The 21,503-nt window shown below is 40.1% G+C and overlaps 2 non-coding genes across 2 annotated transcripts; one reads left to right on the top strand and one right to left on the bottom strand.

Annotated features, from left to right (window-relative positions):
- Positions 1–1,791: 1,791 nt before the first annotated feature.
- LOC112731009 (small nucleolar RNA R71) lies at positions 1,792–1,899 on the bottom strand. Its single transcript, XR_003166805.1, has one exon. It is a non-coding gene; the product is annotated as a small nucleolar RNA R71 (small nucleolar RNA).
- Positions 1,900–10,061: 8,162 nt separating this feature from the next.
- LOC112732191 (small nucleolar RNA R71) lies at positions 10,062–10,168 on the top strand. Its single transcript, XR_003167927.1, has one exon. It is a non-coding gene; the product is annotated as a small nucleolar RNA R71 (small nucleolar RNA).
- Positions 10,169–21,503: the final 11,335 nt, after the last annotated feature.

Genomic DNA, 21,503 nt, shown 5'->3' with positions numbered 1-21,503 from the left:
GAACACATGCATTGAGTTTCTTTCTTGTTCTTCATGATCTTCAAGTTGTTCTTGGTAAGTCTTCTTGTTTGATCTTTAAAATTTCTTGTTTTGCATCTTTTCTTGTTTTTCATATGCATTTTCAATTTGTTAGTGTCTAATTATTGAAAATTTCTAAGTTTGGTGTCTTGCATATTTTTCTTTTCTTAAAAATTTTCAAAAATAAGTTCTTGGTGTTCATCTTGACATTCAAAGTGTTCTTGGTGTTCATCTTGACACTCATAGTGTTCTTGCATGCATCATGTGTTTTGATCCAAAATTTTCATGTTTTGAGTCTCTTTATTGTTTTTTTCTTTCATCATTAAAAATTTAAAAATCAAAAAAATATATTTTCCTTATCTCACTCATAATTTTCGAAAATTTGATTTGATTTAGTCAAAAGTTTTAAAAATTTAATTGTTTCTTATGAGTCAAATCAAATTTTCAATTTAAAAAATTCTATCTTTTTCAAATCTTTTTCAAAAGTCAAATCATTTTCATTTTTTCTTTCATATTTTCGAAAATTTCAAATTGATTTTCAAAAATCTTTTTCTTATTTTGTTTCATAATTTCAAAATCTTTACTAACAATTAATATGATTGATTCAAAAATTTTTAAGTTTGTTACTTGCCTATTAAGAAAGGTTCAATCTTTAAATTTTAAAATAAAATCTTTTAGTTTCTTGTTAGTCAAGTAATCAACTTTAATTCTCAAAATCAAATCTTTTTAAATTTATTTTTCAAATCTTTTTGAAAATAAATTTCAATCACATCTTTTTCAAAATCAATTTCAAAATCTTTCTAATTTCTTATCTTTTCAAAATTTGATTTTCAAATCTTTTTCAATTAACCACTTGACTTTTTGATTGATTCTTATCTTTTTCAAAACTACCTAACTAATTCTCTCTCTAATTTTCGAAAATCCCTCCCCTCTTTTTCAAAATTCCTTTTTAATTAACTAATTGTCTTAAAAATTTAATTTAATTTAATTTCATTTTTAATTTTCGAATTTTAAATTTAATTTTTAAATATTTTTATTTTTTTTTTAATTTTCGAAAATTCTTCTCGCTCACCTCCTCCTAATTATTTATTTATCTACTAACACTTCTCTTCTTCTTAAAAATTCAAACCCTCTCCCTCTTTTTGTTTTCGAATTTCTTTTCTTCTTCTACTCACATAAAGGAATCTCTATACTGTGACATAGAGGATTCCAAATTTTCTTTTCTGTTTTCTTCTTTTTCATATGAGCAGGAACAAGGATAAGAACATTCTTATTGAAGCTGATCCTGAACCTGAAAGAACTCTGAAGAGGAAGCTAAGGGAAGCTAAAGCACAACTCTCTGGAGAAAATCTGACAGAAATTTTCGAAAAAGAAGGAGACATGGCCAAAAATAATAACAATGCAAGGAAGATGCTTGGTGACTTTACTGCACCTAATTCCAATTTACATGGAAGAAGCATCTCAATCCCTGCCATTGGAGCAAACAATTTTGAGCTGAAACCTCAATTAGTTTCTCTGATGCAACAGAACTGCAAGTTTCATGGACTTCCATCCGAAGATCCCTTTCAGTTCTTAACTGAATTCTTGCAGATCTGTGATACTATTAAGACCAATGAGGTTAACCCCGAGGTCTACAGGCTTATGCTTTTCCCATTTGTTGTGAGAGACAGAGCTAGAATATGGTTGGACTCTCAACCTAAAGATAGCCTGAACTCTTGGGATAAGCTGGTCACGGCTTTCTTAGCCAAGTTCTTTCCTCCTCAAAAGCTTAGTAAGCTTAGAGTGGATGTTCAAACCTTCAGACAAAAAGAAGGTGAATCCCTCTATGAAGCTTGGGACAGATACAAGGAACTGACTAAAAAGTGTCCTTTTGACATGCTTTCAGAATGGACCATCCTGGATATATTCTATGATGGTGTGCCTGAATTATCTAAAATGTCATTGGACCATTTTGCAGGTGGATCCATTCACCTAAAGAAAACTCCTGCAGAAGCTCAAGAACTCATTGACATGGTTGCAAATAACCAGTTCATGTACACTTCTGAAAGAAATCCTATGAGTAATGGGACGCTTCAGAGGAAGGGAGTTATTGAAATTGATACTCTAAATGCCATATTGGCTCAGAATAAAATATTGAATTAGCAAGTCAATATGATCTCTCAGAGTCAGAATAAAATATTGTCGTCATGTAAAAACTCACAGTAGAGTGAGGTCGAATCCCACAGGGATTGATTGGTCAAGCAACTTTAATTGGAAGAATGTTCTAGTTGAGCTAAGCAGAAAGTGAGTTGAGAATTGCAGAAAATTAAATGGCGTGAAAGTAAATAGCAGAAAATAAATGACGGAAAGTAAATTGCAGAATCTTCAATGGGGAAGGGAAGTTTAGCATGAAAATAAATGGCAATAAGTAAAGAAAATGGGTAAGATCAGAAATGGGGAATTCATTGGGCTTAGGAGATGTTGCATTCTCCAGATCAAGTTTATTTTCATCTCTTCCTCAATCAATGCATTCATTGATCTCCTTGGCAATCTTAAGTGATTGAATTCCGATTCCTTGGTAATTCAATCTCTCAAATCAGATCAATAGCCAATTCCTTAGTCTAATTGCTCATGAGAAGAGATGAAGTGTGGTCACTGATTATACCACATGTATTTCCAAATCAAAGTATTGGGAGAATTATATGTCACCATATCCGTCCAAACTCCAATTTGGTCCAACATGAGAAAACATTTCTAGCATGATCTCTTCATCCCTTTTCCAAGGTTCAGAAGAGATCCAAGTATGAATAGCTTCTTTTCCATGATAACTACTCAATTGGATGAAGATTCAAAGCTTTCTAGTAAAATCAAGAGAAAAGAAAGAAGAAGGATTATGAAAACTATTATTGATCCATCAAATTACAACAGAGCTCCCTAACCCAATGAAAGGGGTTTAGTTATTCATGACTCTGGGAATCAAAAACAAAGATGGAGAGTACATTCTGAAATTTAAACTAGAAGTGCAGAGAAAGTAAAATACAGAGAGTAATTCTAATAATGCCCAAAAGCTCCCCCTTTCTAGTTCAAAGCTCTCCCTATTTATACTACTCTTCTAATCTTCTAGTTGGCTCTTCAAGTCTTGGATATGGGCTTTTGGATCTTGAGTTGAAGCAGTTATCTTTTTCAGTGGGCTCAGCTTTACTTGCAGAGAAAGTGTGAAGTAGGCAGGGACTTTAGCTTAGGGCGTTAGTGGTGATAACGTTAAGTGAAAATGTGGGGTTGAGAACGTTAGTGACAATCACCTTTTTCACTAACGTTCCTAACCCAAAGTGGTCCATGCTAACTTCAACGCTAGTGGCACTACCGTGACCACTAACGTTGACCCTTAGCCCTTCGCAAACGTTACTGGGGTTTACCTTTTTCAATAACGTTGAGAGTACCCCTTTCTCCCTACGTTAGAGTTCACGTTAGAATAGTTAACGTGGCCTTTAACGTAGGCTTGCCAAATCTTCGAGAGCGTTAGTGACACTTACCTTTGTCACTAACGCTTCAGAATGCCCCTACGTCCCACGTTAGAGTTCACGTTAACTAAGTTAACGTGACTTCTAACGTGGTATTGATAGCCATCTCCAACGTTAGTGACAAAGGTGAGTGTCACTAATGTTGGCTCATCATCCCTCTTCTCCACGTTAGCTTCCACGTTAATGTAATTAACGTGGCAACTAACGAGGCTCATAATGGCTCAATCCAACGTTAGTGACAAAGGTGAGTGTCACTAATGTTGGTGATTCTTGCTCCCTCCACGTTAGAGTCCACGTTAACTAGGTTAATGTGGCTTTTAACGTAGCCAATATGGGCTTAGTCCAACGTTAGTGACAAAGGTGAGTGTCACTAACGTTGGCATCATCTTCTTCTTCCACGTTATAGCTCACGTTAACTAAGTTAACGTGGCTCTTAACGTGGCCAATTTCCCCTTTTGGAACGTTAGTGGCACTTACTTTTACCACTAACGTTGGAGTTCTACTTCTCTTCCACGTTAGCTTCCACGTTAACATACTTAACGTGGCGACTAACGTGGGCTATGATGGCTCACGAAGGCGTTATTGGCAATCACTTTTCTCATTAATGTTGCAAGCTAGCCTTCATTCCACGTTAGTGGTCACGTTAGCTAGACTAACGTGGCTGCTAACGTGGTTCTTCCTTGCTTCCTTTATCCTGAAATCAAGCAATAAAGTGCATCAAAGCTCTGATCCAAGTTATGAGACATGCATTTTTCAATTTGTCCTTCAATTCATGTATAATTCTCATGAAATCATGTAAAATTCATAATGTTTGCTTGAATATAGATGTAAGTGATTATTTACCCAAAACTTGCTTATTTCCTAAGAAAATGCATGAAACTACGTTAAAACCATAAAGAAAAGGTCAGTGAAACTGGCCAAAATGCCCTGGCATCACAACACCAAACTTAAAGCTTGCTTGTCCCTAAGCAAGTACTGGAACAAGAGAATGATGAATGAAATGACAAGAGGAATGAATCATTATTGTGGAAGTCATATTCTTGGTTTTATGGGATTTCATGCATAGCAACTTAGGTTCATTCCTTTACTGGCTTTCAGACCTTTATCATGCCTTGGAATACTCACTTGATTGCACCCTTTGAGGCTTTTATTTATTGATCCCTTTGTCTTTCCAAGGTTTATCTCTTCCTTAGGCTAAGTGTTCTGTGAGGGGGCGACTCTTTAAGATAAGCTTTCAGCCAACACTCCCGAACCAGTTAGTTCAAGGTGCTAGGTGTTGAAATACCCCTAAGGACTTACTCCCTCAAGTCTCTCTCCCCCATACATGCACACCACAGGCACATGGTTTGTTATTTTCTTTCCTTGAGGTCTTGGTGTCCAGCACCTCTTTGGGTTACTAAATGTTCTGTAGCAAGGTTGCTCTTGATAGTGGATTTTCAGTTGATAATCCCGGGTTAGTTACCCTAAGTTACCAAGTGATGAAGCACTCCTAAGAACTTATTCATCCAAGCAGATCCTTGGTACAAGAGCACCACAGACACATCCCTCAAGTTTCAAGCCCTTGGTGCCTAGCCTTATTCTTTATTAACTTTTCTTTCTTTTTCAACCCTTATTGTTTTTTCCTTTTTTCTTATTAGGATCTTATTATTTAGCTAGTCTCATGGGGTGTGTTTCAAGTATATGATTCAGGACAGATAGTTGCCTTCCCACCTTATTGGTGAACCAACTTAGCTAAGTGATTACTACACCAAAAATTTAAGAACCTACTCCACAATTTGAACATCACTCTGGTCTTTCATAACATCTCTTTTTTTTTATTTAGCTTAAAAGGACAAGCATACAATAAGCAAGATGAAAATGAAAACAGGCAACTTGACTAGCAAGCATAGACCTAAGCAAAAACAAACTTAAAGACAGAATTGAAAATTCATAAGCTACTATGGAAGCATGTTCTATTTCATACATGATTTTCCTTATTTAAAAGACTTGAAAAAGAAAGATGGAACAATGAGGGAACTCCACCACCTTTTACTCATGGGGTTGTTCGCGCTCTCCTTCTTGTTTGTCCTCTTTGTGTCCACTTGTGCTTCCTTGCATACATGCCAGTCTAGCTTTTTTCCAATCTTCAAGTGCCTTCCTTACTGATTCATGACTCTTTTCTACCCTCTCTCTTTCTTCTCGTGCTAATTCATCCTTCACTTCTTCATAGCTTATGATTCCCGGATGTAGTATAGGCAGTTGTTCGACTATGTATCCGAGCCTGGCCTGAGTGTTCACCTGGTGTCCAGTCTGTCTCATGTAAACTCCTTCTGAAAACGCCCTGTGTTCGTCGAAGAGTTCTGCCTGTTTTAATTGTTTCCGATGCATTTCATGTATGTGTGCACCTTGATGTGCTTGGATGTTGATTAGCTTTTGGATGGCTTCTTGTTGTTGATCCTGCCTTTGTTCCAACCTGTGGAAGGATTCTCCCCATTGTTTTCCTTGCTCTAGTTGCTGCTCGATCAATTGTCTTTGCCACTCCCCTTGTTGATTCATCCATCTAGATAGTGACTCTTCTTGACGGTTTATCAACTGTAGGTGAAGCTCTTTCTGTGCCCCTTGATTTTCCAAGTATTGTCTAGATAAGCCATCAATGGCTTCCTATAATTGGTGCATGTCCAAAGGGGCTTGCTTCTCTAGGTTCTGTCCTTCTACCACTTGGTGCACTGGCCTCTTTCTTATCCTTCGTTGGGGTAGGGGAGATGCAACAGTATGCATACGCCGGACAGTAATTGGGATACCAACTTTTATCCATTCGGAGTTTTCATCTTCGAACACCACCCCTGCCTTGTCACACAGACGGAAAATGGTGTTGGGATAGCCTAACCTTCCCCCAGAATCACTTTTCTCAGCCATCTTCCTAATGCCTTGTGCTATGAGTTCATGCACCTTGATCTCTCCCCCCTTAAGTATACATTGCACCATTGTTGCTCTCTTAAGATTCACCTCTGAATTGTTTCTGGCAGGGAGGATGGATCTCCTTACAATTTCGAACCACCCCTTTGCTTCAGGGGTAAGATCACCTCTTTTTATGAATTTGGGCTTCCCATTGGGATCTCTCACCCAATCCACTCCTTGTACGCAGATATCTTTCACAATTTGGTCATAATTAGGACTACCATCTACTCGGGATTGATAGCTTTCTTTCTCGAATGGTATGGTTCGTAGCTTCAACACCCTCATGATGCTCATGGGACTAAAATCCACAGTTACTCATCTTACAAAGCTTATAAAAGATTCCTCTTTCCTATCATACCTCACTGCGTTTGCGTAAAACTCTCTTACGAGCATTGCATTTATCCTCGCGGTGACTGGATCGGTGAGGAGCTCCCATCTTCTCTTTTCTACCTTCTCTGTGATTTTGGGGCACTCAGTTTTCTTGACTTGAAAGCCTAGTTCATATATGATCTCCTTATCAGCCATCCATCCAAATTGAAGTGCATGGTAAAAAGTTCTAAACTTCTTTTCATCAAAGGGGTGTTGCTCCATAGGCTCCTTCCCCTTTCTTCTTTTAGAGCTTGATGATGCCATGAGTGATTTTTGAAAAGTGAAGGTGTTGAGGTTAGTGATGAGTGGTGGAATTCGGTTGGGTTTGGATAGGGTGTAGCTTGAAGAATTATACTTCGAGAGTGAGAAGTTTGAAGAAGTGGTTGCTGGAATGTGAAGGGAAATATGGACTAGGAATCACTTATATAGGGAAATGATGAGTAAATAAAAGGTGTGGATTGATGGGGTGGTTGTGTGATGGACGGATGGGGTTTTGCATGGGATGAGCACAAGGATCATCAACTTTATGATGGGGTTGGTTCAGTTTCCAAGCTTGTTCTCCTTCCAATGTTGCATGGCAACAATTTCCAATGCAATCCCCCTGGAGACATGTGTATAGTCCTCTCCTTTTGTGGTAGCCGAACCCTTCAATTTTCCCACCAATCCTCCTACAAAATAAAAGAAAAATTAAAATTGTGGGAAGTGGCGGCAAGATTTAAAAGACAAGAAAGAGTAACTACTTTTTAAAAATTTTTGTTGTTAACTACTAAGTGCTATTCACAAATGCAAACCAACTGACTAATTAAATTTCTATATATGCAACCTTGGTGACACCAAACTTAGTTTGTGGCAATGTGGTGTAAGATGATTTGTTCAAGGTGCTAAGAGTGACATGCTATGAGTTGCATTCATGTCCTCTTAGTGTGCCTTGAACACCAAACTTGTTCTTCACTATATGTTGCATCAAAAGAGTTATTCAGGGATATGTCAAAGTTGATTTGCGATCCATGAACTTTGCTTTATTAACTACTTTAAAAGTATGTAAAACATGGGTTGCCTCCCATGAAGCGCTTCTTTAGCGTCACTAGCTTGACGTTCTTCCTTTGTCAGGGTGGTTGGTAATGCTTCAAATCTTCCCCCCTTGCAGTAAACCTATATTCATTGGCTTCATCAATGATCTCTACATGTTCTAGGGAGAGAACTTTGTTGATGGTGAAAACCTTAGGTAACTGAGATGGGATGGTGGGGAGATGAGGTGGGATATCTAGGAAGTAAGCTGAGATCACTTTATCCCCTGGAGAGAAAACTTCTGTAGGGATCTTTTTGTTCCTCCATCTCCTTGGTATCTTCTTCTTTGTTTCTTTTGCTATTATCCTGCTCTTTGTGGTCTCTTTTCCTAGGGGGATTTTGTTGCTGGTCCCATGTAATTCTGGTGGTTTTGGCTCTACTTGAATTTCCTTTAGCTGTGACAGCTGCTGATTATTTTGTTCATCACCCAAAGGAATTCCTAAGTGTACAGCTTGTGCCTCAATGCTTGTTTCTCCCACCATTGCTATGTCATGCTCTGTCCTTAGTTCCTTGCCTTCCTGACTTGCTTCTTGTGAGGGTTTGAAGACATTGAAGGTGAGTTGTTCATCATGTACCCTCAGTATTAGCTCTCCTCACTCCACATCTATGAGCGCTCTGGCTGTAGCTAAGAATGGTCTTCCCAATATGATTGGGTGAAGATGACTTTCTTCCATTTCCAGTATGACAAAGTCTGTGGGAAGGAAGTAGTTCCCAACCTTCACCAGCACATTTTCAACCACTCCTATTGCTTGTTTTTGAGTTTTGTCCGCCAGCCTGATGACTACGTCTGTGGGTATCAGCTCATTGATTTGCAGCCTCTTCATAAGGGATAAAGGCATTAAGTTGATGCTTGCTCTCAGATCACAGAGTCCTTTATCGAACATTGTTTCTCCTATGGCACAGGGGATGTGAAAACTCCCTGGGTCTTTCCTTTTTGTAGGCAGCTCTGGTTGAATGAGGGCGCTGCACTCCTTATTCATCACTATGGTTTGTCCTCCCTTGAGTGAGCTTTTCCTGGTCAGCAGCTCCTTCATGTACTTAATGTATGAGGGATTTTGTTGGAGGGCCTTGATGAATGGTATGTTTATATGGAGAGATGCAAATATGTCAAGAAACCTTGAGTATATTCTCTTCTCTACACCACCATTGAGTAATTGGGGAAAGGGTGCATAGAGTCTCAACAGCTCCTTCTGTGTAATTGTGGTTTCTTGATGATTCTCTTCCTGCTTTCCTGCTGATGTATCTTCAGGTTGTTCTGATGGTTTGTTCGGCTCTTCCTCAGTCTCCTTATCACTTATAGTAACCATCTTACAATCTTCCCATCTGACTTTCTTTGCTTCACCTCTCGGATTTTTCTCTGTGTCACTTGGGAAGCTATCAGTAGGTTTGGGAATCTTCTCAGATAGGTATCCCACTTGAATTTCCAGCCTCTTGATGGTGTCTCCCTGATTCTTGATATTGGCTCACACCTCCTCTTTGAACACCTTGTTATCTTGAATCTCCTTACATATGCTCTCGAGTAGGGTCTCAATCTTTGAGAGTCTATCCTTGGATGGTGATGGTGAGTTGAGATTGGAGGGATGAGAATGGCTAGTTTGGTTTTGATATGGATGTTGAAAAAGGTTGTTAGGTGGGTGCTGATATGGTCTCTGTATGGCATGTTGGTGAGCTGTGTTGTTGGGGTTGGGACGTCTCTGATCTTGGCCTTGGTCTTGTTGATTTCCCCACCCAAAGTTTGGGTGGTTCCTCCAACCAGGATTATATGTTTTGGAGTATGGGTCATGGTTCTGCCTAGGTGAATTTCCAATGTAGTTGGCTTGTTCCTGATCACCCTCTGCTTCTTCATTCACTTCTTCTTGGGTTACTGCTGAAGTGGTGATTGCTGCTACTTGATTCCTCTCCATCTTCTTGGTGAGGTCAGCTAATTGCTTGGTAATCATCTTGTTTTGAGCTAGCAGTGCATCCACATTGTTCAGCTCCATCACTCCTCTAGTATTGCCTCTTTCAGAAGCATAGAAGTAGTCATTCTCTGCTACAGTCTCAATGACATCTATGACTTCTTCAATGGTCTTTTTCTTGTTCAGAGATCCCCCAGATGAGTGGTCTACTGCCTTCTTTGATTCATACGAAAGGCCTTCATAGAAGATGTGCAACTATACCCATTCATTGAACATATCTGGCGGGCATCTTCTTGTCAAGTCTTTAAACCTCTCCCATGCTTCATATAGAGTCTCACCATCCTGCTGCCTGAATGTTTGTACCTCAGCTCTCAACCTGTTGATCCGTTGAGGAGGATAGAATCTTGCCAAGAACTTGTTCACCACATCTTCGCAGGTTGCTAAACTCTCCTTTGGAAAGGATTCCAGCCACTTAGATGCTTTGTCCTTGAGTGAGAAGGGAAACAGAAGTAGTCTATAGGTGTCAGGATGAACACCATTAGACTTTACAATATCGCATATCCTCAGGAAAGTGGTTTGATGTTGATTGGGGTCTTCTTGGACACTTCCTCCGAATGAACAATTGTTCTGAACAAGGGTGATGAGCTGTGGCTTTAGTTCAAAGTTATTGGCATGTATGGTTGGCCTTTGGCTACTACTTCCACAGTTTCCTGGGTTTGGGTTGATGTAAGAACCCAGAACTCTTCTCTCTTGTCCAACCTGATGCGCTAGACCTTTTCTGCCATGGTTGTGAGCCTCTTCTTCATGATGGTTCTCCATATTCTCCTCCATGTCTGGTTCAAAGTACTCTTCCTCTTCCTCAGCACCAACTACTCTCTTTCCTCTTGCTTCCCTCATTAATCTAAGAAAGGTCCTCTCAGGTTCAGAATCAAAGGAAGTTGAAGCCCCGGTTCTTCTACCTGTCATACAACCAACAAAGCAAAAGCAAGAGAGATAGATACAGACAGTAATTTCTACAGAAATACTGTTAATGTGAGTGATGCAATATATCAAACAGTTAGTGGGTTAGTGACTGAATTGTAAACAACTAAGAAAATGGGTAGGGGAAAGGGAAGAAAATAGCTAACCCGAAAGTAAATTACTCAAATGAACTTAAATCAAACAAAATAAAAACAAATGCTCAATCTAGTTATCCACTAATTTAATCATTGTTGATACAAAATCAATCCCCAGCAACGGCGCCATAAACTTGATGCACGGAAATTTGTCTCTCAACAAATTTCCTTCGGCAAGTATACCGAATTGTCGTCAAGTAAAAACTCACAGTAGAGTGAGGTCGAATCCCACAGGGATTGATTGGTCAAGCAACTTTAATTGGAAGAATGTTCTAGTTGAGCTAAGTAGAAAGTGAGTTGAGAATTGCAGAAAATTAAATGGCGGGAAAGTAAATAGCAGAAAATAAATGACGGAAAGTAAATTGCAGAATCTTAAATGGGGAAGGAAAGTTTAGCATGAAAATAAATGGCAATAAGTAAAGAGAATGGGTAAGATCAGAAATGGGGAATTCATTGGGCTTAGGAGATGTTGCATTCTCCGGATCAAGTTCATTTTCATCTCTTCCTCAATCAATGCATTCATTGATCTCCTTGGCAATCTTAAGTGATTGAATTCCAATTCCTTGGTAATTCAATCTCTCAAATCAGATCAATATCCAATTCCTTGGTCTAATTGCTCATGAGAAGAGATGAAGTGTGGTCACTGATTATACCACATGTATTTCCAAATCAAAGTATTGGGAGAATTATATGTCACCATATCTGCCCAAACCCTAATTTGGTCCAACATGAGAAAATATTTCTAGCATGATCTCTTCATCCCTTTTCCATGGTTCAGAAGAGATCCAAGTATGAATAGCTTCTTTTCCAAGATAACTACTCAATTGGATGAAGATTGAAAGCTTTCTAGTAAAATCAAGAGAAAAGAAAGAAGAAGGATTATGAAAACTATTATTGATCCATCAAATTACAATAGAGCTCCCTAACCCAATGAAAGGGGTTTAGTTGTTCATGGCTCTGGGAATCGAAAATAAAGATGGAGAGTACATTCTGAAAGTTAAACTAGAAGTGCAGAGAAAGTAAAATACAGAGAGTAATTCTAATAATGCCCAAAAGCTCCCCTTTTCTAGTTCAAAGCTCTCCCTATTTATACTACTCTTCTGATCTTCTAGTTGGCTCTTCAAGTATTGGATATGGGCCTTTGGATCTTGAGTTGAAGCAGTTATCTTCTTCAGTGGGCTCAGCTTTACTTGCAGAGAAAGTGTGAAGTAGGCAGGGACTTTAGCTTAGGGCGTTAGTGGTGTTAACGTTAAGTGAAAATGTGGGGTTGAGAACGTTAGTGACAATCACCTTTTTCACTAACGTTCCTAACCCAAAGTGGTCCACGTTAACTTCAACGTTATTGGCACTAATGTGACCACTAACGTTGACCCTTAGCCCTTCACAAATGTTACTGGGGTTTACCTTTTTCAATAATGTTGAGAGTACCCCTTTCTCCCTACGTTAGAGTTCACGTTAGAATAGTTAACGTGGCCTTTAACGTAGGCTTGCCAAATCTTCGAGAGCGTTAGTGACACTTACCTTTGTCACTAACGCTTCAGAACGCCCCTACTTCCCACGTTAGAGTTCACGTTAACTAAGTTAACGTGACTTCTAACGTGGTATTGATAGCCATCTCCAACGTTAGTGACAAAGGTGAGTGTCACTAACGTTGGCTCATCATCCCTCTTCTCGACGTTAGCTTTCACGTTAATGTAATTAACGTGGCAACTAACGAGGCTCATAGTGGCTCAATCCAATGTTAGTGACAAAGGTGAATGTCACTAACGTTGGTGATTCTTGCTCCCTCCAGGTTAGAGTCCACGTTAACTAGGTTAATGTGGCTTTTAACGTAGCCAATATGGGCTTAGTCCAACGTTAGTGACAAAGGTGAGTGTCACTAACGTTGGCATCATCTTCTTCTTCCATGTTAGAGCTCACGTTAACTAAGTTAACATGGCTCTTAACGTGGCCAATTGCCCCTTTTGAAACGTTAATGGCACTTACTTTTACCACTAACGTTGGAGTTCTACTTCTCTTCCACGTTAGCTTCCATGTTAACATAGTTAACGTGGCAACTAACATAGGCTATGATGGCTCACGAAGGCGTTATTGGCAATCACTTTTCTCATTAACGTTGCAAGCTAGCCTTCATTCCACGTTAGTGGTCACGTTAGCTAGACTAACGTGGCTGCTAACGTGGTTCTTCCTTGCTTCCTTTATCTTGAAATCAAGCAATAAAGTGCATCAAAGCTCTGATCCAAGTTATGAGACATGCATTTTTCAATTTGTCCTTTAATTCATGCATAATTCTCATGAAATCATGTAAAATTCACAATGTTTGCTTGAATCAAGATGTAAGTGATTATTTACCCAAAACTTTCTTATTTCCTAAGAAAATGCATGAAACTACCTTAAAACCATAAAGAAAAGGTCGGTGAAACTGGCCAAAATGCCCTGGCATCAGGAATCATCCAATAGTACTAAAGAGGCCTCTTCTGAAGAAGAAGCTTATGATCCTGAGAACCCTGCAATAGCAGAGGTGAATTACGTGGGTGAACCCTATGGAAACACCTATAATCCCTCATGGAGAAATCATCCAAATTTCTCATGGAAGGATCAACAAAAGTCTCAACAAGGCTTTAATAATGGTGGAAGAAACAGGTTTAGCAATAGCAAGCCTTTTCCATCATCCACTCAGCAACAGACAGAGAATTCTGAGCAGAATCCATCTAGCTTAGCAAATATAGTCTCTGATCTATCTAAGGCCATTGTGAGTTTCATGAATGAAACAAGGTCCTCCATTATAAATTTGGAGGCACAAGTGGGCCAGCTGAGTAAAAGAGTCACTGAAACTCCTCCTAGTACTCTCCCAAGCAATACAGAAGAGAATCCAAAGAGAGAGTGCAAGGCCATTGATTTGACCATCATGGCCGAACCTACAAGGGAAGAGGAGGACGTGAATCCTAGTGAGGAAGACGTCCTGGGACGTCCAGTGACCAATAAGGAGTTCTCCTTTGAGGAACCAAAGGAATCTGAGGCTCCATTAGAGACCATAGAGATTCCATTGAACCTCCTTCTACCCTTCATGAGCACTGAAGAGCAAGTTGCTAAGAACCTTGGTGCAATCATGAAGCTGAATGCTAAATTATTTGGTAATGAGACTTGGGAAAATGAACCTCCCTTGCTCACTAATAAACTGAATGCATTGGATAGGCAGAAACTACCTCAAAAGAAATAGGATCCTAGCAAATTCTTAATACCCTGTACCATAGGCACCATGACCTTTGAGAAGGCTCTGTGTGACTTGGGGTCAGGAATCAACTTAATGCCACTCTCTGTAATGGAGAAACTTGGGATCTTTGAGGTGCAAGCTGCCAGAATCTCATTAGAGATGGCAGACAACTCAAGAAAACAGGCTTATGGACAAGTAGAGGACGTGTAAGTAAAGGTTGAAGGCCTTTACATCCCTGCTGATTTCATAATCCTAGACACTGGGAAGGATGAGGATGAATCCATCATCCTTGGAAGACCCTTCCTAGCCACAACAAGAGCTGTAATTGATGTGGACAGAGGAGAATTGGTCCTTCAACTGAATGAGGACAACCTTGTGTTTAAAACTCAAGGATCTCCTTTTGTAACCATGGAGAGGAAGCATGAAAAGCTTCTCTCACTGCAGAGTCAACCAAAGCCCCCACAGTCAAACTTTAAGTTTGGTGTTGGTAGGCCACAACCAAACTCTAAGTTTGGTGTTGAACCCCCACATTCAAACTCTAAGTTTGGTGTTGGGAGGTCCCAACAATGCTCTGAACATCTGTGAGGCTCCATGAGAGCTCACTGTCAAGCTATTGACATTAAAGAAGCGCTTGTTGCGAGGCAACCCAATGTTATTTAATCATATCTATTTTATTTTCCTTGTGTTATTTCGTGTTTTATTAGGTTGATGATTATGTGGAGTCACAAAAACTACTGAAAAATCAAAAACAGATTGAAAAATAGCATTAAAAATAGCACACCCTGGAGGAGAGCATTCTGGCATTTAAACGCCAGAAACAAGCATCTATCTGGCGTTTAACGCTAGAAATAGGCACCAAGCTGGCGTTTAACACCAGAAACAAGCATCTGCCTAGCGTTAAACGCCAGAAACAGGCTACATTTGGGCGTTTAACGCCATAAACAAGCAGCAGTCTGGCGTTAAACGCCAAGATTGCACAGCAAGGGCGTTTTCACGCTTAATTGGAGCAGGGATGTTAAGTCCTTGACCCCACTTAATCTGTGGACCCCACAGGATCCCCACCACTTCTTCTCTCCTCTTCACTCCTTTTCATAATTCTCTTCCCCAAATACCCTTCACAAATCACGTCAATCACTCTTTCCCATCACCTCTTCACCACTCACATCCATCCTCTCTTCCCCATAAACTCCACCTACCTTCAAAATTCAAACTATTTTCCCTACCAAACCCAACCCTAATGGCCGAACCCTAACTCCTATCCCACCCCTATATAAACCCCTCTTTCCTTCTTCAGTTTCACACAACACAACCCTTTCTTCTTCCCTTGTCCGAATACACACCCCTCTCCCTCTCCTCCATTCTTCTTCTTCTACTACTACTTTCTTTCTTCTTTTGCTCGGGGACAAGCAAACATTTTAAGTTTGGTGTGGTAAAATCATAGCTTTTTGTTTTTCCATAAACATATATGGCACCTAAGGCCAGAGAAACCTCTAGAAAGAGGAAAGGGAAGGCAATTGCTTCCACCTCTGAGTCATGGGAGATGGAGAGATTCATCTCAAAGGTCCATCAAGACCACTTCTATGAAGTTGTGGCCAAGAAGAAAGTGATCCCTGAGGTTCCTTTCAAGCTCAAAAAGAATGAGTATCCGGAGATCCGACACGAGATTCGAAGAAGAGGTTGGGAAGTTCTCACCAACCCCATTCAACAAGTCGGGATCTTAATGGTTCAAGAGTTCTATGCAAAAACATGGATCACTAGGAACCATGATCAAAGTGTGAACTCGAATCTGATGCATTGGCTTACCATGGTTCGGGGGAAATACTTAGATTTCAGTCCGGAAAAAGTAAGGTTGGCGTTCAACTTGCCAATGATGGAAGAAAACGCACGCTGATAAACCCATATTTTATGATATATTTTGTGCCTAATTTAAGTGATTTATTCAATCCTTCACTCACTTATTCATATAAATTGCATGGTTTTACTTTCCCTTCCTTATTATGTGAGGTATGTGAAAAACATGTTTCCTATGCTTTAAAAGTAATTTCGTGTGTTGAGTAGTTTCAGATCTTCTAAGGTAGGAATAACTTAAAGGATGGAAAGGGAACATACAAAAATGGAAGGAAAGCATAAAACGGAGTTTTTGAAGAAACTGGCAGCGACTCGATCGCATGGACGACGCGATCGCATGCCAGCGCGAAATGGCAGTGACGCGACCGTGTGACTGACGCGATCGCGCGCCTTAAGCGAAATGCATATGACGGAGACGCATGATTGAAGCGACCGCGTGACAAGGAAAACTCTAATTGACGCGACCGCGTGAGCCACGCAGACGCGTGATAGAGGCCACACACCAGAAAGTACAGAAAACGCTCCCAGCGATTTCTGAAGCCCCTTTTGGCCCAAATCCAAGTCCAGAAGGCACATATTAGAGATTATGAAGTGGGGGAATGCATCCATTCAGAGGAGAGTCTCCAATTAGTTACTTTTCATGATTTAGATGTAGTTTTGAGGGAGAGGTTCTCTCCTCTCTCTTTTAGAATTTAGATTTAGGATTTTATTCGCTTTCAGGACTATCTCTTTTTATCAGGTTCAACATTCTTTTTTAATTACTTGTCCTCTCAATTTAGTTTATGAATTCTTCTATGTTACATATTACTCTTTGAATTTAATGTCAATTGAGGTATTTCAGTTTATGATTGCTTTCTTTTATTTATATTACTGTTGTTTCCAATCTGAAGACATTTTTATTCCAGTAGATTTATCTTTCCCCTTTTGGTCTTGGCTAAGAAATCAGTAACTCAGGAGTTATCAAACTCAAACATGATTGATAATTGTTATCTTTGCTAATTGAATGGAACTTCAATAATCCTAATCTTTCCTTAGGGATTAACTAGGATTTGAAGATCAAACTAATTAGTCACTTGATCTTTCTTTACTTTAAGTAAAGACTAACTGAGTGGAATTAAGATTCAATCTTCATCATCATTGATAAGGATAACTAGGATAGGACTTCTAATTTCTCATACCTTGCCAAAAGTTTATTTTACAGTTATTTATTTACTTTACAGTCTTTTACTTATTTCAATTGCAATTTAAATTACTTGTTCCTCATCCTAAAAAACCCCAATTTACAATCTTCATAACCAATAATAAGAACATACTTCCCTGCAGTTCCTTGAGAAGACGACCCGAGGTTTAAATACTTCGATTATCAATTTATTTAGGGGTTTGTTACTTGTGACAACCAAAACGTTTGTAAGAAAGATTGATTGCTTGGTTTAGTAGCTATTCTTGCAACGAGAGTTTACTATAACTTCTAAACCATCAATCTTCAGTTCTTTTCAAAATGGTGCCGTTGCCGGGGAACTGCAATCGTGTGCCTTATTACTGGTTATTGTAAACATTTGTCTTTTACTTTTTTATTTGTCGTTATTTTCTCCTTTTACTTCCATTAGCTACTATGAATTCTCACCCCTCTCGCTTTGAGTTTGGTTCTAATATTGTTGAAAGGAGTGAAAGTTATAACAGGAACATGCATCAAGGTCAGAGCAATCAAAGATGGATGGAGCCAAGAGGATCTGATCAACCCTTTAGGCAACAACACCCTCCAAGATATCATGGGCAAAGACCATTCTACAATGCATACCAAGCCAATAGACATGGTGGACAACCTTGTGGTTACCAACAAGCCCCACTCTGTGCTACTAGACCATCCTCTCAACATAACTTCGAACCACCACACTCACAAGCTCTTTTTCACCATTCACCACTGTATGATCCTCATCTAACAAAATTCCAATCCAATTACTCCCAAACACCACCACTTCCCCATGTACCACGTCCAAATCTATCACCCCAAGAATCAGAAGTTCGCCTCAAGGAAACAGTAGATCAACTCCAAACAACCCTTCATCAACTTGAGCAAGCTGTAAGTCAATTATCTTCTAGATGTGGACAATCTAAAGAAGAACGTAGCATGAAGGAGATACTAGAAACTCCAGTGGACAAGACAGAGCATGACTTCGTATTAGAACAAGTAGAGGAAGCTGTCATTATGAAAGAAGAGGAGTTGGTTGAAGACTTAGGAGACGCTGAATTTCCATGGGAATTCGAAGTTGTGGAGAATTCTGTTAAGAACGTTACAATTGATGTTAAGGAGGATAGTGCACAACTCCCACAACAAATCTTTTATGAAGAACTAGACGGAATAATCCAAGAAGCAAGTTTCCTTGATGATGATAATCTCAAGTCAAGTTCTCCCAGTAGTGAACTTGCATCAGCAAGTGAATTCTCTGAGATCGAAGAATCTTCCCCAAGTGAATACGAAGATGATGCGGAGGTAGATTTCTCTCAACCTCCCGTTTATGACTTAAGTGATGAGGAAGACATAGAAGGCTTTGATCAGGACATGGATGCAATTGAGGAAGTCTGCAAGGAAGTGAAGAAATTCACAGAAGAGCACAAGTAGAACTCACAGAACCACTGGAAACACCTATCCCAAGGCCAATACCACCTAATAAAAGCTTCAAATGGGTACAATCTTTAACCTTTAGCTTTATTTTCCCACTTGAATATGGTTTACTTGAAACAGATGGCCAGCTTAGAGCTCTCTGCGGCTTTAAGAGTAAGAGGAAAATGGCTCGTACTCAGAGCTGGTGCACAAGGTTTAATAAGGTTCCACGCTTCAACTCGAAGTGCACGGATTGGCATCATGATCAATCGAATGGATCTAGGAAAACGTTTGGTCATCTTGGCGAAAATCTACTTTCTAAACCGCCCGGATGGAAAAATATAGATCAAAACAGAGGCGAATTTAAAAGCAAAGTTTGGGATCCTGGAATTTATTCTGACATTTGTCACCCCGGGAGCCTGAGAATCTGTTTGAAGCTGCTTAGAAGCTTTACATGCCTAGTTTGTGACCTCGGAGGCTGTTGACATTCCAAACATTGGTGGAGATTTCTGGATGAATTTAAACACAAGCCGCCATAACAGGAAGCTCATCCAATGTCCAACTTAAGGACTTTAACTAAAAGTGCTAGGTGGGAGACAACCTACCATGGTATGGTTGTTTCTTTTTCAATTTTATTTCGTGTTATTTATCTTTGTTTTTCCTTTTCAATTGAACCTGAATATTATTCATTCCAATTGCATACTGCATAATTGCATACCTGCATAAAAAAAGGGTGCGCGACACGACCGCATCACTCATGCGGTTGCGTCAGTTGCGGAAAACACTCCCCACACGTCCGCATCATTCACGCGGCCGCGTGATCTGGAGATCGGCGTAAATCCCCAACGTCCAGAGAGTTAGGCTGGAATCGTACGGCCATTGTGCGTTTCGCACAAAACGACCCATGCGATCGTGCCACCCACACAATCGCGTCACTTGCACAACACCAATCCCACGCGACAGCGTGAGCGACGCGATCGCGTCGCATGGATTGCACACCACCCCAAAGGAGACAGAGAGTTGCGCTGAAATGATGCTGGAATTGTGCATTTCGCACGATTCCTAGTGACGCGATCGCCTGCCTCATGCGATTGCGTCATTCATTATTTACCCATTCCATGCGATCGCATCACTCACGCAATCGCGTCGACCTCCATTCCACCCCAGCCACACGACGGTGTGCCCCACGCAATCGCGTGGATTTAAATTTACTAACCCCCAGTCACGCGATCCCTACCCATTCGCGACCCCCAGCCCTTCTCCTCCCTCTCTACTCTCCAACCAACCACCACCAACTTCCAGCCACCACCACCGACCACCGCCACCTCTGTCGACCACCTAGAACCCACCGCCACGCCACCCCCCTTCCCCCTTCCCCCTCTTTCTTCTTCTTCTTTCCTCCTTTTCCCTTCACCACCACTGCCCCCCTCCGCGACCGCCACACCCACCTCCGCCGCCCCGTCCCAACCGCACTACCCACCACCACCCACACCTCCCTTCCCTTCCTTTCCCCTTAACCCCTCCCCCATTACCTTTCCAAAATCCCCTGCCTCCGAACATCCCTCACCGCCGCACTACCACCATAAACTACCGCGTCAGCCGCCACAACCACCATCCCCCAGCCACCTCTCTGCCCCACCTTCTTTTATATGCCTTCCAGGTTCCGCCAAACGCCACCTTTCTTTCAATCCCTAGTTAATTACATATTTTTCTGTTTATGTTCATCGTTAGGCTAGTTAGATATGCATGTTGTAGTGGATTCTAGGTGGTTAGGTAGCCTAGGATGTGGTTAGTGGATTTAGGCCTGATTAATTGCGCTGTTCTTGCTACCTGTTTTATTAATTTTGCAAATCTGCTGTTACTGTTAGTTTTGTTCATAAGTTGTAATTTCTTATTTCCTGCTGCTCTTTACACTGCTTTTCCATGTTCATATTCCTTATCTGTAATTGCAGCTATATTTTTGTTTCATATGAACTGTCCTGCTTACTGTTTAATTTCTGGGAACATCCAATTTTAGCTGGAATGCTGCCCAATTTTCTGTAAACTGTTTTGTCTTCATTCATGTCTTGGTTTTGGCACTTTGAACTCTGCTTTACTCTACTTTTATCAAACCCATTCATGAATACCAGGGCAAGCTTTCTTATTCTTTTTGATTTTCTGGTTCATAATCTGCATTTTTTATGTTTAGCTTCCAATTTTTGATTCATCATCAACCTGATTCCCTTGTTTGGATATGAGTTAACTATAGCTTCTAATTGAGAATGCTTGTTACTTGGAAAATGCTCATCATGCCACTTACTCTAACCCACTTTTTACTAATTCACTAATTTTAACTTCCTAAACTCTTTTTTTCATTCCTAACCAACCAAACCTTTCAAACAAATTTCTTTTTGGTTTTTACCTATTCCCTTTCACTTTCTAACCAAGGCATGATGATATTTTTTTCCTAATTAACATGCATTCTAATACATTTTGGATTGTTCATTTTTCTTCTCGGACTTTTACCTCCTATTCAATCCTTAATGCACATTTACTTAACTCATTTTCTTTACTCCACTGCTCCTTTGCCACTATGTGCTTATTTTGTTAATTGCCTATTTGTTTTCCTGTTTTTATTATATCCTGGTTTTCTATTTTTTCAGGATGTCTGACACCCAAAGAAAAGGAAAAGGAAAGGGAACAACTGGCTTTGCAAACTCTAGGAACCTGTACCTGGAGAGGACTCTGAAGATCCCAGAAGGACTCCAGCAATACACCTCTGATCAGATCAAACAAAGAGGCTGGTAATTCCTGGAGAGAAACTTTACTGAGGTTAATGCATCTAGGGTAAGGAAATTTTACTGCAATTACTTCAAAACTTCCCTAGATGCAGTACACCTAAGAGGGAAGCAGATACTGGTCAATGAAGAGGCCATAGAGGATGTTCTGAAGCTC

This window comes from Arachis hypogaea, chromosome 12 (genome assembly GCF_003086295.3).
Source record: "Arachis hypogaea cultivar Tifrunner chromosome 12, arahy.Tifrunner.gnm2.J5K5, whole genome shotgun sequence".
Taxonomy (NCBI): domain Eukaryota; kingdom Viridiplantae; phylum Streptophyta; class Magnoliopsida; order Fabales; family Fabaceae; genus Arachis; species Arachis hypogaea.
Note: the sequence above shows the minus strand (reverse complement) of the source record. Positions and strands in the feature narration are given on the sequence as shown.